Raw genomic sequence first — 17,526 nt, forward strand, 5'->3', positions numbered from 1 at the left:
AGTCAGCGGTAAAGAGTCAGGGACATAGAAGGGAAGGGCAAGAACCAGGGCAGATGGTCAGAGTTTTGGAACAGTGGGATAATAATTCAGGCACACTGCAGATTTCATGAAGAACTAGAGTGTTAGGTTGGAAAACTGAGGCAGAACCTAACATGTTTCAGAAAAAAAGGAGAGGTCCTTGATACAAGTCACATAGCACTCATACATAGTACCCAAATACAACCTATATGCAGAAGACTGTCAAGCACAAGAAACGGAGACAAAAATCGTCATCATCATCATCATCCCAGGCCTGAGTGGGACTCTAGCAAAGGAGAGTCTAAGCTTGAGGGGATTATGTGGTTGTGGCCTGGACAGATACTATTGTGTAAGATACACAGCTTACAAAGCCCAGAACTCATAAACTGAAAATTACTTACAAAGACCCTGTCCTAGCTTTAACTCCCCATAAAAAAATGTGGATGTTGATGTCCATAAACTTGATGCCCACTGCAGTTACTTCAATGAAGACTAATAGTAAAACCCAGAGCCCTCCAAACCTCGTCAGAGCCTTCATTTGTTGGCACGTAAACAAATGATGAACGAACTTCTCCATTTATTCAGGATAAATCATTCCTCTAGAATCATTCTCCAAGCCTTTAAAAATATTTCTATGTCCTGAGTCAAACCGACAGGATCAGAATATCAGATAGCAGGTCATAAGAAATTGGTTTTTTCAAAGCATTGTGAACAACTTTGATGATCTGTGTGACTCATCTGCATGATAAATCTAAAGGTGGTGATCAGGAGTCCATGGACAGGAATATTCTCCAAGCCTGTGTGCTAGCTCTGATGAATATATTGCTACTTCCCTGTTGAGAATACCAGTGTGAGGTTGACACCTCATTTCATATGACCTGGTACTTTAGGTGCCCAATCAGTTCCAGTCTTTCAGCCAGAGAGTAGAGGCTATCTGGATTTAGACATTTCCACTGTAGAGTATGATCTCAAACTGGGGCCTTCACACAGGGGGGTTTGAGAATGATGCAGTCAATTGCGGATAAGAAGGTAACAGCTTGCTAAGTGGTTAAATGAACTGGACACAGCACTGCTCCATTACACAGAGATAGGTGTGAACAGTGACTATGAGTCTACTTCTCTAAAGCAATGGCAGCTGTGCAGGGGCAATAGTTAGGACAGTGGCTTGCTTTGCTCCCATCTCCTGGAACTCGTTTTTTGGGCTTCCTGTTTTCTTTTCTGTATGATTGATTTGAGGCAGAAGAAGGCTGGCTTCAAGATCTCCAACTGGTTTCTCTTAAGAAAAATTATAATTTTTTTTTATTAAATCCCTTAGAACTATTAGAGTTTGAGTTAAATTGTTCAACATGCTTATTTCATTTGATGAGTAATCAGTGCCTTGGGTTGACTTGAGCAACTAAGGAATCTTTGATCATTTATCCTAAGGACTCAAAGTTTCCTGTCCTTATTTCTTATTATTTATGGAGGGATCTTACCCAGTAAATGGCAGGAAGTAATTTCTTCCTCTGTTTATGGCAGCTTCTGGATATATTTGCTTCAATTATGGCTTGGATTGAGATTAGATAAGGGATTAGGTTGCTGATAAGGGGGCTATGTTTTTCACTGTCACCTGCATATACATAATCCACTTTGATGTCTTCCTCCTCACGTGCACATTATCGGTTTAACTGGCTAGGTGTTGGCCAAAATAAACAGGAAGTTGCCTACGAACTTGGATTAACCTGGCTATTGATTGCTTTTTCTGCTATTTAAACACAACCAGAAATTAATCATAAAGAAAAACTAGACTCTTTTTGGAGACTTAAAAATATAATGGCTTTTCTGAGAGTGTGTTAAATGGGTCAATGCCAAGAAGATGGGGGAATGGTAGAAAGAATTAAGACTCCTTCTGACAAAGGAATGTGATGACAATATCACACATAGAAGAAAGGGTAAACAATGTCTTTTTGGTGCAAAGTGTAACTTCTTAGAACTTAAAAGAAGCGCTACTGATAATTTCTCACAAGCTGGGGATCAAGCTCAGAGAAGCAGCCACCTTTCAAAGAACTGGTGTTTAGAGCAACAGATGGCCCTAAGGACAGACCTTAATAGGGAATCAGCACAAACATAGCACCTGCTTTCCCAAGCCTGCATTTCCTGCAGTGATGTGGCTATCATTTCCTCAAAAACACTGCCCTTATTAAAACAGCTGACACAAGATACACCTGAATCTATCCACTTTACCCTCCTCTTGCACAACAACCTTGGTTTCAGGCCAAGAAACAGGTTGAAGTTGCTATCCCAGTCATCTGAATATAGTGAGGGGAATGGAACACCCACTTTAAAAAGAAAAAAAAAAAAACAAGCAGGACCTTGCAAGGAGTTAAACAAAAACTTCACTTTGCAATAGTGAAAGGGTGATTTTTGTAACATAATTATATCACAAAAGCTAGAGCCAAGGAGAACAATATGTATCATTGAATTACTTATTATAATAGATAATTCCAAACAATCTGTAGAGACCAATGCCATATAATTTAAAAATAAAACATGTAAAAAACTTGGCTGCCTCTCTGAGCTTGACACTGGCCCAAACTCTATACTGCAGAGAGAAGTCAGGGTTGAAAGTCAGGTGGCTAGGTCTCAACTTTCAGTTTACTTTTCTTCACTGTGCCTCTGAAAGCCCTTTTTGCATCTTTGTCTGTAAATGGAAGCAATAGAACTCAATGATATCAGTCACACTTGTACTACACAAATGTTTGCTGACATAAGAAGACTTTCAGCACACACCTTTTATTATATATATATATATATATATAAATACACACACACACACACACACACACACACACACACACACACACACATACAAACGCCTCTTTCAGGATGAAGGAGCTATAGCAATGAAACAGAATACCTCCAATACACCAAGAGCTCATTTTTTTTAACAGAATACAAGATGAACAGGCCTCTCTGTGCCTTGGACATTTCAAAGTTAGTTATTCTCCTAGTATTACCAAGGTCCCCCAACTGGCTCCCATAATCCTATCTATGAGTTAAACCATTTCTAACATCCCTATCACAAAGCCAAGACCTTTGGGAACTCATGGAATATAAGGGTGGATCAACGTGACTACAAGATTAGTCAGGGAACAAACATTCCAGGTAAGCAGTTTCGTTTTCTCCCAAAGATTAAATTCATTCCCAGCTGTGGAGACTAATGGGCCCTGGGGATCTTTCTCTGTATATTTAACAAGAAGATAACTAAGTGGCTAAGTCAACAACAATCAGAAGGCAGGTGCAAGGAACCAAGCAATTTTCTTACAAATGTTATTTTTCCTTAAGGGAAATAAGACACACCTTTAATACCAGAGCTGTGTGAACTGCACCATCGGGAAAAGACTGCAAACCGGGAGGTGGTTCTCATGAGCAATCAGCTTAAACTCTGCTCTCTGTAAGAATGCAGTTTAAGACACAAGCTCCTTTGGCTTGACCACCCAAACTAATATCCTTGGACTCAACTTTGAGTAAGTTATTTGCTGTCTGTAAAATCTAAACAACCACTCAAGTGATTAATTCCTTTGAAATGTCTTCCCCCCATTTCTTTCCTATTTGTAGGTGTCTCTGCCATTTTTACCATCTCCTGCCTAGATTCTCAAGGGTCCCAGAGTAGTCTTTTAGACTCCTCAAGCCCCTGTTACCAATAAGTATCCAAGTGACAGTCTCAAACATGGTCTTCTGAAGTCACACTTCAACTTAAAATGTAAGGCAAACTCTATGTGGTCTTTAAGTCTCACTTTTCTACCCTGTTTTTAAGGCCCTGCATCATCTGACCACATCCTACGAACATGGCCTTGCATTCTAGTTAGACTGGCTTCCTCTCAAGTTCCCTGGATATACAAGACACACCCCTTATGGCCTGGCTGCCCTTTGTCTCTACATAGGTTATTGGCTCTGTGTGGAATAGCCTAACATCTCCAAATTCAAAGCAAAACTTGTTCACCCTCAAGGACTGAGAGTTGGCATTATCTCACACCTTACTGCTCGAGAAGAATTCCCTCTATGCTGTGGATATTGCTCTGTGTATATAAAATTCTGATTGGCCAGTAGCCAGGCAGGAGGTATAGGCGGGGCAAGCAGAGAAGAGAATTCGGGGAACAGGAAGGCAGAGAGAGAGAGACACTGCCAGCCACCGCCATGACAAAAAAGATGTAAGGTACTGGTAAGCCACAAGCCACGTGGCAAAGCATAGATTAATAGAAATGGGCTAAATATAAGAGTAAGAGCTAGACAATGGTAGGCCCGAGCTAATGGCCAAGCAGTTTAAATAATGTAAGTGTCTGTGTGTTCATTTTATAAGTGGGCTACCGGACTGCTGGGGCTTAGTGGGACCTGGAGAAAAGCTTTCCAACTACATCTCTATGCTTTAAAAGAAGAGTGCCATTTCACATATGCACTGGACTTGCCTCCATAACTAGATCATAAATCAGTTCACACGATATTGATTCCCCATGCCAAATATAATTTTAGGCATATTAGTTTTTTTCCCTTTGAGTAATTTTGCATGCCCCTACTGTGTCTATGGAATTTTCTTAATGAAATCAACCTTTGTCACCAATGTTCAATTTAGAATGCCAACTTAGAACTACGTTTTAGTAAAGCCTCCATATAGCCTAACCAAAAAGAGGCATTAGAAAAGTGAGGTGAATCACTAAACAGTGATCATGGAGATCTGGCTTCTAGATCCCAGGCCACTGCTAATCAAGCTCTGAGATTCCAGACAGGCCACATACGTCCACATAAAATGAAAGGGCTGAACTGTGTGGCCTCTATGATCTCTGCTACTTAATTCTTTCTTTAATTCTAAAATTGTTAGTAGGGCACCAAAGTCTAAGCTGGTCCTCTATAGAGAGTAGAGGGGTTTCTCTGTAGGAAATAGGTTATGGAGCCTTCCATTTATAATCACAATATTAATAAGTGAAGTCATTATCAAATATTCTCATTTATTAGATAATGTGTTATATTAATCTATATCTAATACAAAAGGTACAATTCATTAATTCCCACTCAAAATATCTTTTGAACTACCTTATAATTGAACTATCTTAAATTTGGACATCATGAAGCTATATAAAAATTTTAAGTAAGCTCAAATCAAGATTAGGTGAAAAGAAATCTAAGGATGCATAAAGAGGCTTTTATAAATAAATCACAAAGAGACAAATATTTCTCCTACTTTCTAACCCAATGTATACTTTTATCAAGAAATCCTACCCAAGTCTGCCAGGAATCTCCAAGATCTTTGTTCTTTTCTTTTTATTTTCTATGGGTCCTAAGGATGAATTCTTGATTCCTGGGAGGACAGAGAAAGTGTGCTATGATAAAACACATGTGAACAATACTTTGTAAAGAGTAGACACAGGAAAACCTTCTGAAGGAGACCAGTAGACAAAAATAAACAGTGTCAAAAGAGGGTCTTCAAAGATGACAGTCACAGGAGCAAGATAAATGTGCCTGAAAGCTGGTCTCACTGTGCTTTTCCTTTGGAGACTTCCTTCATTAGTTTGTTTTCTCTATTTTTTTCAGTGCTTCATTAGGATGCTGGCCACTTAAGACCTAATAGAGGAAAAGACAGTGTCCAAAACTTGAAGAACTAACTACCAGGCCAAGTGTTGTGTTTACACATATTTAAACCCAGCATTTTGAGGCAGAGGCAGGTGGATCTCCATGTGTTTGAGGCCAGCTTGATCTACATAGTGAGTCAGGACAGCCAGGGCTACACAAAGAGAGAGACCCTGTCTCAAAACAAACAAACGAAAGCAAAAAAAAAAAAAAAATAGGAGGAAGAGGAGGAGGATGACAAAGGCAACAGCCAGGATGATGAGGAAGAAGGGAGAGCAGGAGGAGGGGGAGGAGGGGAAGGAGCAGGAGAAGGGGGAGGAGGAGGAAGAGAAGAAGGAAAAGAAGGAGGAGGAAGAGAAGAAGAAGGAGGAGGAGGAGGAGGAGGAGGAGAAAGAGAAGGAGAAGGAGGAGGAGAAGAAGGAGAAGAAGGAGAAGAAGGAGAAAGAAGGAGAAGAAGGAGAATGAAGGAGGAGAAGAAGGAGAAGAAGGAGAAGAAGAAGAAGTCCTCTTCCAGAAAAGCCCCAGGAGGCTTGGTCTGGAGTGATTGAAACTCTGGTAGCTCTGTAGCTGTTTGGTTCTCCTGGGCTGAACAGATCACAGAATTAAGAGAACCACAGAGGGGTCTAAGGGCCACGACCACAAAGAAGTGTAAAGCTTCCAGGCGCTTGAGAGGATGCTGAGCTCAGTAGGAACCAGCCCTGCCTGCTTGCTCTAAGCCCAGCTCTGAGGCTTCATGGAGACCTGTTTTGAATCAGGACACCTGCAAGGAAGCTTTTCCTCTATGCCTGCAGAATCAGATTTGTTTCATCCTAGTAACCCATAAAACCTTCAGCAGACTCTCAGGGAATGGCATGCCCTCGGTGAAGGAAAGCAAACAAACAAAAGGTTTGGAAAAGAAGTCATCATTACCTCCTGAAATTGAAAAGAGAATTAGATCTCATTAAGGATTATGTCACGGGCTTTGTGCTAGGGACTTTACTACCTAATCCTCACAATAGCGCTTAACTTCTTAGTACTGACTTCTTTTACAGGAAGAAAACTATAAGTCTGGGAGACATTGAGTACTTTAGCTAATCACACAGCCAGTCTGCAGAGGCAGAACTACAGGTCTGTCCTGAGAATCACCCTTCTTCCTGTGTAAAGCAAGACGTAAGAAATCCTGGTGGGAAGACGAAAAGGTAGAGCATCATGTATTCATCTAATTTTCCCCTATCTATTTCACCAGAATCATTTGCATGTAAGCTTTATTTTTAAAAAGTGAAACGTCTTTGAGTGTCAAAAGGCTCTACATACAAAGATGTAAGAAACCACACGTGTGTGTGCATACAAGTTTCTTTCTTTCTGGATACAAATGACCACAGTAGTCTTCTGCTTCAATGTGTATTTCATTTAAACAAGTGATTTAAAAAATCTCCTTTATAAATGTTAACTTATTTAACTAGCTTTCTAAGAAAGTTTACTTAAAATTGTGCCCAGTCTTTTGCTTTACAAACAATGCTTTATAAATATTCTTTCTTATACGGTTTCATTGAAGACTCATGCCAGGGTACTTTGGGGGACAGTCTTGGCAGTAAAACTCCTTGTTCAAGAGCACTAGACTGTGTGTATTTAAAGCCTTGATGGTGCCACAGAGGCATTAAAGACCATTACAGAAAAACTATCTCCTTTCGTGAAGCGAAGGAAATCTCTGGCCATGGGTAGACACCTAACATCCCAGTTGGATTAGTCAGTCATCTGGCTAAAGGGCCATTCTTCAGGAATGCTGGCCCTTGTGTCATGCTAATGACACCAGAGGAATAATTATTCTTTTAATGAGATGATGTGCTCCCCCATCCCAGAAGTGCTATCCCTCCTGCCGTACCTTACAGAGCAGCAGACATGGAGCTTTGCAAATGTATCCACTTTTCTGAATACTCAAAAGAACATAGCTTCTCTTTGTCTTTCCACTTCATCTCTAACACTGTGGGCTCCAGTTTTTCTCTCCTCCATGTGGCTGACTTCCATTCTGGCTTAACTCAAATGTTGTGGCCTTTTCTCTTCTCCATCTTCTTCTAGGTGGCTACTGAGATTTACAGTTGCCACCCTATTTTGTTTTTGTTTGTTTGTTTTTCTTTTAAAATCTAAAATTATCCTCTGACTTCCTTTTTAATCCATTCTTAAAATTTATTAGCTAAACTAAAGAACCCCAGGAGGGTCTCCCAACTTCCTTGGTAGTAATAGCTAAAACAAAAATACCTGAAGGAAAGAGTATGCACTAATTTCCACACCTTAAAATATATACTTTACACTTTTCTTTCCCATTGTTTTCAAAACTGCACTCTATGCTGTCTTTAAGAGAAAAACAGCCTGTGTTCACAGGCTCCTTTGACAGTTGCAAACTTCCTTCAGCGTAGACAAGGGAAATCTTACTTATGCAGGCCTGGACATTATGGTCATACTCCTGGCATACAGAAAGGTTTTAGGAGTTCCTTGAACTCCAGAAGATGTTGACTAAAGCATTTGATTGTCAATTAGATGAGGCTGGCATGGGGAAAAGATGGAATAAATCCCTACAAAATAAGCAGTTGGCAGTGGTTAATGACTCAGCCTCCAAGAGTATGTAAAAGTCACACAGGCATCCTGGTAACCCTACCAGATCACTGTACAACATGGCCAGAGCAGGCTGTAAACCAGGAAGGGGACACCTGCTCCAAACACAACTAGCTGGGATCTACCATCTGCCTCTGTTTGTTGAGAAAAGATATCACAGGAGAGGGACAAAATGTTAGAAACATCAGACTAAAGAAAAGTTAAAAAGAATTGGGCAAAATTTTCCAGCTACCAAAAGGAACTGAGAAAATACAATAGAAAATGAAACACTGTATGTTCTAGACTAAAAAAATCCTTACTGGAATCACACACCAATATTTTTATACATTGATGCAATCTAATAAAAACTGCAGGATCCAGGTGGGAATCCTGGGCTTCAAAAACTGTCTTAGCATTGCTTACTTGAATCTACTCAGTCTGAGGACATTTAGAAAATGTTTCTCTTCTATCTGTCAATTACCTTTGCAGAAGTGTTGATTTTTAACATCTGGGAAAATGAGCAAACTGGGAGTCCTGATCTGTAAAGTACAAAGAGGAAGAGCAGTGGCATGGGTACCACTAGGGTTCCCCGGCAGAGGGACCCAGGAGTCCAGTAGTGGTCACATTAATGATCATGCTATTAATGATAAACAGATAATACATGATTAATACAGCACATGATTGTCTAGTGGCTGCCCTATAGAGATAACCATTTCATGATGGAACCCTCCAGAAAGCAACAGAACTCCTTCTAAGTATATGTGGGGTTTTCTTTTTAATTTTCCCAATTAGTAACCAATAGCATGTTGTCCTATGAGCATTACTGGAAGCTCTTTGCCTCTATGTAGATGGAATAAGATACTCAATTATACATTTCAGGCTTGGTATGTTGTTATAAGAATTACAGAGCTCTACCAGGCATGGTGGTGCAAAATTTTAATTCCAGTACCCAAGAAGCAGAGACATGAGGAGCTCTGTGAGTTCAAAGCCAGCCTGGTCTACATAGTGAGTTCTAAGAATGCCAGGGCTATATAGAAAGATCCTATCTCAAAACAAAACAAAACAAAACAAAATTTACAGAGCTGGAGCATGACTTAAGAAAGGCCTGTTTTAACCATCAGGTCTGAAGCAGCACCTCAATTGCTTCACAGGTTGTTGGCACTCTTGGACAGCATGTGTTATTTCCCAACCCACATCTCATCAGCTATATATACAAATTGATCAGACTTGTCATGGTTTCCTCTGTGCCTCTGAAATACCTCCAGAGCAGTCACTGCTCCTTTCAAGTGCCATCCATCACCATGTAGATGGTCTTTGTTTCATTCTCATTGATTGAGTTGGACTGGGCAATTGATTGATTATCATTTGGATAAAAGAAAAACTAACTTGGAATACACATCTTCCAATTGCATCCCAGGGGTCATGTCTCAGTGTGACTTCTGGCTAGGCTTCCTTCCTCCGTGCCAGTGACTTTACAGAGAAATTTCATGAGCAAGCATAAACACCAGTCTATGAATAATGGGATGACAAAATATTAGCATTCTAATAACTGGAAATAATTAAACTGAAATTTCCAGTTTCCCATGCTCTAAATGGAATGATTAAAATAAAGTAAAATAAAATAAAATAATTGGCCTGGTATGGTGGCATAAATCCTAGCTCTTAAGAAGCAGAGGCAGAGGCAGAGGTGGGTGGGTCTCTGTGAGTTCCAAACTAGCCTGGTCTACACAGGGAGTTCCAAGCCAACAAGGGCCACACAGTGAGACCCAGTTTCAAATAAAATAACCAAGTCAATAAAATAAAGACATAAAAAAACTTTTCTCTCTTTTGTAATATACTCTATTTATCATTTATTATTTATCATTTATTATTAATCAGGAAGAAATGTGAATAAAATCACCAACAATAATGTAGTATAGTATATGCATTAAATGTATCAAAATATTATGCTAGAGCAGTTCTCCCCACCAACACTTGAGTAATATCATTTATTACAGAATATGTGACAGCTAGTCATATAATCACTGAACAAATGAGAAATGTATAGTCCATATAGTATCCAATTCTTCCTAGCAATAGGTTGAGAGCTATATTTTTTGCTCTGACAGGTTTGTACAGAGCATAACTAAATATGTCTGCATAAACATCTCAACATCTATATTATTAATTCAGTTTAAGTAGTAAAAACTCTTCTCTTTGTTAATAAGTCATTTGAGATGCATTTGGAAGAGCAAGGCTAGTTAGCTCATCCAAGTGTGCTCACAGGTTTAGTTATTGTGCCCAGGCCACACTAGCATTTCACCTTGGTGTGCACAGGGAGCAGAATGAAAGTGAGGTGAGGTCTTCTGACTGGGGTTTTATCTGGGACAAAGAATGTGCCAACAGAACTATTTGTGGACTTCTGTGTAATTTTCATTAACTCTAATTAGATAATTAGTGCATACTTTAAATAGATTTTATTTGAGAGTTTCTTCAATTCATTCATTAAGGATTTTTTTCTTTGCTTTCTCAGCTTGGTCTAAAAATTGATCCGTCGTAGTTTATAGACACATATAATGCAGTAGGTAAAGAATTCCTATATAAAAATGTATTTCCCAATACTAGGATTATCCATACACTACAGGAAATATATTCTTAATATACTAACTTCTGATGATACATTGAACAATTAATAATAAATGTCAGCTGACTGGGCTTTATATTCTTCATAAATAAATTTTCTTATTTATATTAATTTTATATTGTTTTATTATTATATTCCTTTTTCCTCTTTCTTCATAGTTTCTAGAGATGCCTGAAATCCAAACACACTCTTAACAAACACATGGTATAGATTAATCTCTGCTAAGATGTGAAATCTGCATACATAACTAGCCCCTGTATTAAGGAGCCAATAGCTGTCCCCAGATCCCTGTACAGTCCAGCCAAGAATAACAGTCAAGCTCGCCAATGTATGAGTGGCAGATGCTTGGCAAGCCCTGAAAGGACCTCATACATTCTCCACCTAATTAAATCCATGGAACTATAATAATGACAGATCATGAATGGCTTAAAATTGTTTTTAATTTAGGAATGTAACAATTGGTTCATTTCTCCCATTTTAACTTAAAAGTACTATTTACCCACTCACTTTTCAGCCCTAAGAGACAGCAGAACAGTAAGTATCTCTGCTTCCAGAGGACAGAACTAGATCTGCTGACAGTAGTGTAAAGGATGAGAATCTGAGGTTACCATTTTGTTTTGGTAATAAATGTCTCAATTTGAAATTGTAAGGCTCATCCATTTTTCAAGAACTCTTTAAAGGCTACTGCCACACAGCGGCTCAGGCAGTGTTGCCACCCCCTTTGTTTTACTCCTTCTCATGATATTGTTTCCACAGTCCCCATCTTCGTGCAATGTATCTGTTTACAGACCCGTCGTACTTCTCAGGCTGTAAACTTCTGAGAAGCAGATAGTAAGGCAAGGCTTTTCTGTGACAGGTTTCCAGATCCTTCAGACATCATTTTGCTTTGTTCTGGTTCCTTGTTTTTAATTTTTTCATTTATTGATAATTACTTAGACACCCAATAAGTAGCTGATAGAATAAGTACCACTTCGATAAAAATTCATGCAACTGTTTGAGAAGTCAAATACTTTTCAGCTGTTTTTCTTTGAATTCATTAGGATCAAAAGACTCTAGCAGAGCCTTGGGGTTCTTCATGATGTAAATCCTGTAACGCAGATAAATAATCCAAGAAATTCTAGTCTCCTCTCTAAATATTTGTCTTACTCCTAATGCAATTTAGTTTTCTAAATCCATCCCCTAACCAGCCCTAACATACCCTGACTCCTGACACAATCCTGTGTGTTTAATGTCCTGCAGTATTAGCCCTTCCCTGGCTGTTTCTCACTGTACCACTCACCCACTTCTCCATAAAAGCATTGGCAATTTTTAATGCCATTATGAGATGTTCAGCCTGCCATCTGTCACTAGCTTGCTCCCAGACACTTTGTTTTACCTCTGGTTTACCAGCATCCATCAATGGATTCCTTAATGATAATGCTTTATTTAACACATTTATACTATGCACCAAGCCTTGTTTTAAGTCCTTTACAAATTTCAATACAGTTTATTCTTCTGAAACTTCCATGAGATAGGTACAGACAAGGACAACTGGGCCTAAAGATGTGTGATATGCTGCTCCAAGACTCACTGCCTATAAATGGCACAATCAGGACTCAGATAGATCAGTCTGGCCCTAAGTGCTCTGAACTACCCCCATGGCTTTCAGGCGATGGGTTTATTATGAGGCCAATTACAGGAGTGAGCTAATTATATTTTAATCTTCAGCGGCTGACAGGGTACACTGACATGGAAATGAGATTAGTCCCCACATGTCAAAAATCTAAAAACATCAAGTCAATTTAACAGGCCCTCCAGGCCTTCTAGTTTCTTAAACACCATGGAAACAAGCCAAAACGATTCAACTGTGGTTCCCACACTGAGACATTTCTAATGCCCTGGGTGGAAGGCACCTTTCTTCCTTAAATGATTGAAATAGACATGCCAATTTTCTAGAAAGTTTAAACTTAAACTAGTGCTAAACCTTGTTCCGTGGTCTGAGCTGACTGTTCCAACAACACTGGGAATGAAGAGAAGAAACAGTGGCACGTTTGAAGCACTGTGCTCCATGCTGACTTTTTGTCAAGGAAACAGGAAGCATGCATCTGCCTTTGTGAGTGGGTGATGTACTAAGGTTACATGGCCAAATCCCTCTAGATTCAATGTCCTTCTTTCTATGGTCCAGCTATTGGCTGTAAACCACATTTTGGGCTACTTATTATCCCTTTGGGGTTTCAAATTTAATTAAAATTACTGTCATTATGATAAACATTATAATGAACATTTTAATTTCCTTTAAAAGAATATATAAAGTCACAATTTACATTTTAAATATCTCAATTTACATGTTATTGTAAAATAATTTCTCCCACTGAGCCCAGCAATGGAAACAGATGGCTCTTGGGTCCATGAGCACATCCTTGTGCTTATGCAGCACACTTGTGGTGTAGTTACATACAGACAAAACTTTACATAAATGTTCTGTTTCTAAGATAAAGGTTAATTATAACTGAAGATTAATAATGGACAGCGGTAGGAAGTACAATTATAAGTAAATTTAACTTTCCTTGTCTTTTTCTTATTTTACAAATTTTGAAAGAGCATGCTGCTTTCACAAAAATAAGCAAGACAGTATTATATAAAGAGGCTGTTGGCGCCCAATGTGTTGGCAAGAGTTTCCACCTAAAACCTGAGAAAAAAGATTCTAAAACAGAGCTGAAAACAGCTTCCTAGTTGTCTCTCTCAAGTTAGTGGCAGCCTGCCTGTTTGAGCTACTATGGCGGGTTCCTGGCGTGTATGTCTGACCTGCAGTGTGGCGGGAATAAGGAATCTGTAAGCGACACTTTACTCTGCTGCATGGTGGATTTAGCCTTTGCTAGCTTTAAAAAAAAAAAAAAAAAAAGCTTTCTGGCTATGCACTGCTTTGATAGAACTGCTTCTGATAGTTGATGGTACACGTAGCTCCAGACCCAGAGCTGGCAGTAAACTGTACCACCACCATGTTGGGAAGCTGACTAGGGTGCAGCCAGCAGCCACAGTGCCATTTCAGTCTTAGAAATGCTGCAGTTTAAAGCAATTGATTCACAATAAGACAAATTCAGATGGAACAAGACTTTAAATGCTTTACAATGTGTGTAAAAATGTACATAGGCTTGAAAGAGAGAAAAAGAGCAATATATACAGTTATATAAAAAAGATAGTTTTATAAAACTCTCATGCTTCAGCTTCCCATCTCCATGCACTGTATGCCTTCAGCCTCTCTTCTCATTCTTCCCTGGGTCCCTGGTCAGCAAGTGACCTTCTCTTGTGATCAATAGACAGCCGCTGTCAGCTCCCTTGCAGCCTGCGATCTGGGGTCAGGAAAGGTGGGGGGAGGAGTTTGAGTTAGTGTGGCCCTGTGTGTATTCTGCCAAGGAAAATGGAATTCCTTTGACACAAGGAAATACTGCCTGACACTGAGAAAAGACTTGTCCAGTAAAGGTAAGAATGTTTATCAAGCATCTCCCGAGCAGTCTGCTGAGCCAGGTGGTCTCACTGTGAAACTTGCTTCTCAGGGGAGGCTGGCTTGTCCCCCTGTATTTCTCTAGTCTGGGTGGTGAGTGGGGGTGGGGTACTGCACTGTCACAAACTATTGGGGGAAGCTAGGAATAACTTACTGGGAAGTTAATTTATTTAAGGGTGGTATAGGCATCTCTGCCCTCTTGTTTGACCTGCCTAGGATTTCCTCTTGGAGCTGTTGTGTAGACAGAGGCTGTACTTGGTAAGACACCAAACAAACTTCTAAGTGTTCTATGGGTTTCAATTCTGAGATAAAGATTTTAATATAAAAAAAGATAGTTTTAAAAAATAAAGTCTTTAAAGAGACAGTAAAGGTAGTATAAAAAAATAAGCCACATAAAGATGGATATTACACAGAGAATCTGGATTGTGTTGTCTTTGGGATTTTTAACTAAAGAGAGATATTTGATTGTAAAAACAGCTGAGTTAAGCCAATCTATATATTTTAAAGACACCTTGGCTTCAAAATTTGGATATAAGGATATGTTGCTTTAGAAAGGAGGCTTTGCTTTTGTTTCCACAGAAAGCCAGAGGCTATGGATTTGTTCCAGATTAAGATACATCAGGTTTGACCAGCCAAGACCCCCTGAAAGGTCTCCAATGACACCATGGCCCAGATGATCCAACATCCAGAATGGTTTCAAGGCAACTGGCTCAAAAAATATACCCTCATGGACTACTCCATAATCCTACATTTTTCTTTGTGTCCCGATAAGATACAGTGCCCCCCTCTAGCAGGAAGTAGTAAGAGAAACTGCGTCCAAATTCCCAAATATATCAAGCTGGCTTTGGAGATGGAATTGACTCATTCCATCTCTAAACCCAGGCATATTGATTAAAAAAAAAAAAAAAAAAAAAAAAAAGATTCTTGTGTCCCAAATCAGAAGAACCCTCTGGTGTGGGACAGACAAAAAACAATATTTTTATTTAAATCGGGTTGATTATAAATGCTATCTCTTTCTAAAGAAGAAAAGGGGATATGATATAGATATAATAGGATGAAAGGGGAGATTAATGAACTTACTTTTAAAGAGCAACAACTTGTTTAAAATGTTTTTACATTGGTATAGATTTTAGTCTATTGATACAAACTTAAAGTTAATTTTGTTATACTATGTGTATATTTCTACTCTTGTTTAAGGTATTATGTTTGTACAGCTCATTTAAAATTATAATTGATAATTAAAAATAGATTAATAATTAGTCATCTATGATAATCATACTCGTATCCATGTTAGTTAAGTCCTCTAGGTATACATAGATATATTTCAGATAGATACTTAATCTTCAAATACTTCAAAGACCTACAGAATATGGCATTTAAAATATTTTTAAAATTTAGAGTTTCTGGAGAGTGAGACATGTCTGCTCCTGGCAGCACTGATTTACTTCAGATAGGAGGATGGGCATCGAAGACACTTCATATGGAGTTTATCTTCACCTTGGCAAAAATAGCCATTTGGGCAAGAAACTGTTCTTGCCTGGACTGCTTGATCAACTGGACATGCAGGACCCATAGAAAGGTGACCACTGAACTTTGCTTGACAAAATGGTCCTTCAGGTTCTGGCTTCACAGAGGAAACTGCCAGACATTCTACAGGACACTGAGAGAAGTGACTGAGAGACTCTAGTCCTGTGGGCTGAAGACAGACACCCCAACTTTACAAAGGAACATTAGGTGACTGTCCAGGCTGCCAGCTGTCTCTGTCTACCCTGCAAGACTACTGAAAGTTGCTTGCATCCTTCTCCCGGTTCTCAGGTAATATTATATCCTTCTTAGGTCTTTGATGTGGTTGAAGACTAGATAGTTATAATTTCCTCAGTTATGATAAAAGATAAGTTAGATATAAAACATTAGACTCACAAATATAAGATAGATAGGATATCTTCTTTAATATTGTAACTATAATTCTTGCTTGATAATTGTTTTGTTACCTGTAATTTTACTATATAAAAATTAAAACTTTGTTTTTTGAAAAAAAGAAAAGGGGAAGTGCTGTGGAATGTTCAAGTATGTCAAATGTGTTGCTCTGATTGGTTAAAATAAAACACTGATTGGCCAGTAGCCAGGCAGGAAGAAGGTGGGACAAGCAGAGAAGAGAATTGTGGGAAGTGGGAGGCGGAGGAGGAGAGACCTGTCAGCCACTGCCATGACAAGCGAGATGTAAGGTACAGGTAAGCCACGAGCCACGTGGCAAAGTATAGATTAATAGAAATGGGCTAAATATAAGAGTAAGAGCTAGACAATGGTAGGCCTGAGCTAATGGCCAAGTAGTTTAAATATTATAAGCGTCTATATGTTCATTTTATAAGTGGGCTACCAGACTGCTGGGGCTTAGTGGGACCTAGAGAAAAGCTCTCCAGCTACAGGCTGTATCTATGTTTTTATTGTACTTAGACTATAATCATATTTAAAATTTTTCTAATTGATGAAAATATCAAATTATTCTCCTTTTGAAATAGGTAGAGCAAGATATATGTATGTATGCAATAGCTGTGTATTATAAATTTAGATGTATACACATAGATAAAATGTATGCATATAGAATAGTAGATCACTATTGCTGTGATGAAAACACAATGACTAAAACCAACTTGGGGAAGAAAAGGTTTGCTTAGCTTACATACCCCAAGTCACAATCCATGAGATAAGTCAGGGCAAGAACTCAAACTGAGTGAAAACCTAGAGTCAGGAGCTGAGGCAGAGGCCATAAAGGAGTGCTGCTTACAGACTTACTTCTCATGGCTTGCTCAGCCTTCTTTCTTATAGAACCCAGGACCACCAGCCCAGTAGTGGCACCACCGATAATGGGCTGGTCCCTCACCCAATCACTAATTAAGAAAATGTCCTATAGGTCTACTACAGCCTGATTTTATGGAGCCATTTTCTCAACTGAAGCTCCCTCCTCTCAGATGACTCTAGCTTATGTCAAGTTGACGTAAGACCATCTAGCACACATGGTTTCATTCTACATACGTCCACACAAGCAGAAGGATTTTCAGTTTTTCTCCACTTCCAGGCTCCCCTCCAGCTCAAGAATATCATCTTCTCCTACGTTGTACCATGTGAGGCTCTATGGGACTTCTGCAAAGTTCCTCAGGCCTATCAACTTAGCTGCCCTACTCCTAACTTTCTGGAAATCTGTATCCTCTGGGTGCTCAGATTCTGTATCCCTCTC

The sequence above is a fragment of the Onychomys torridus genome, chromosome 15, assembly GCF_903995425.1.
Source record: "Onychomys torridus chromosome 15, mOncTor1.1, whole genome shotgun sequence".
Lineage (NCBI taxonomy): Eukaryota > Metazoa > Chordata > Mammalia > Rodentia > Cricetidae > Onychomys > Onychomys torridus.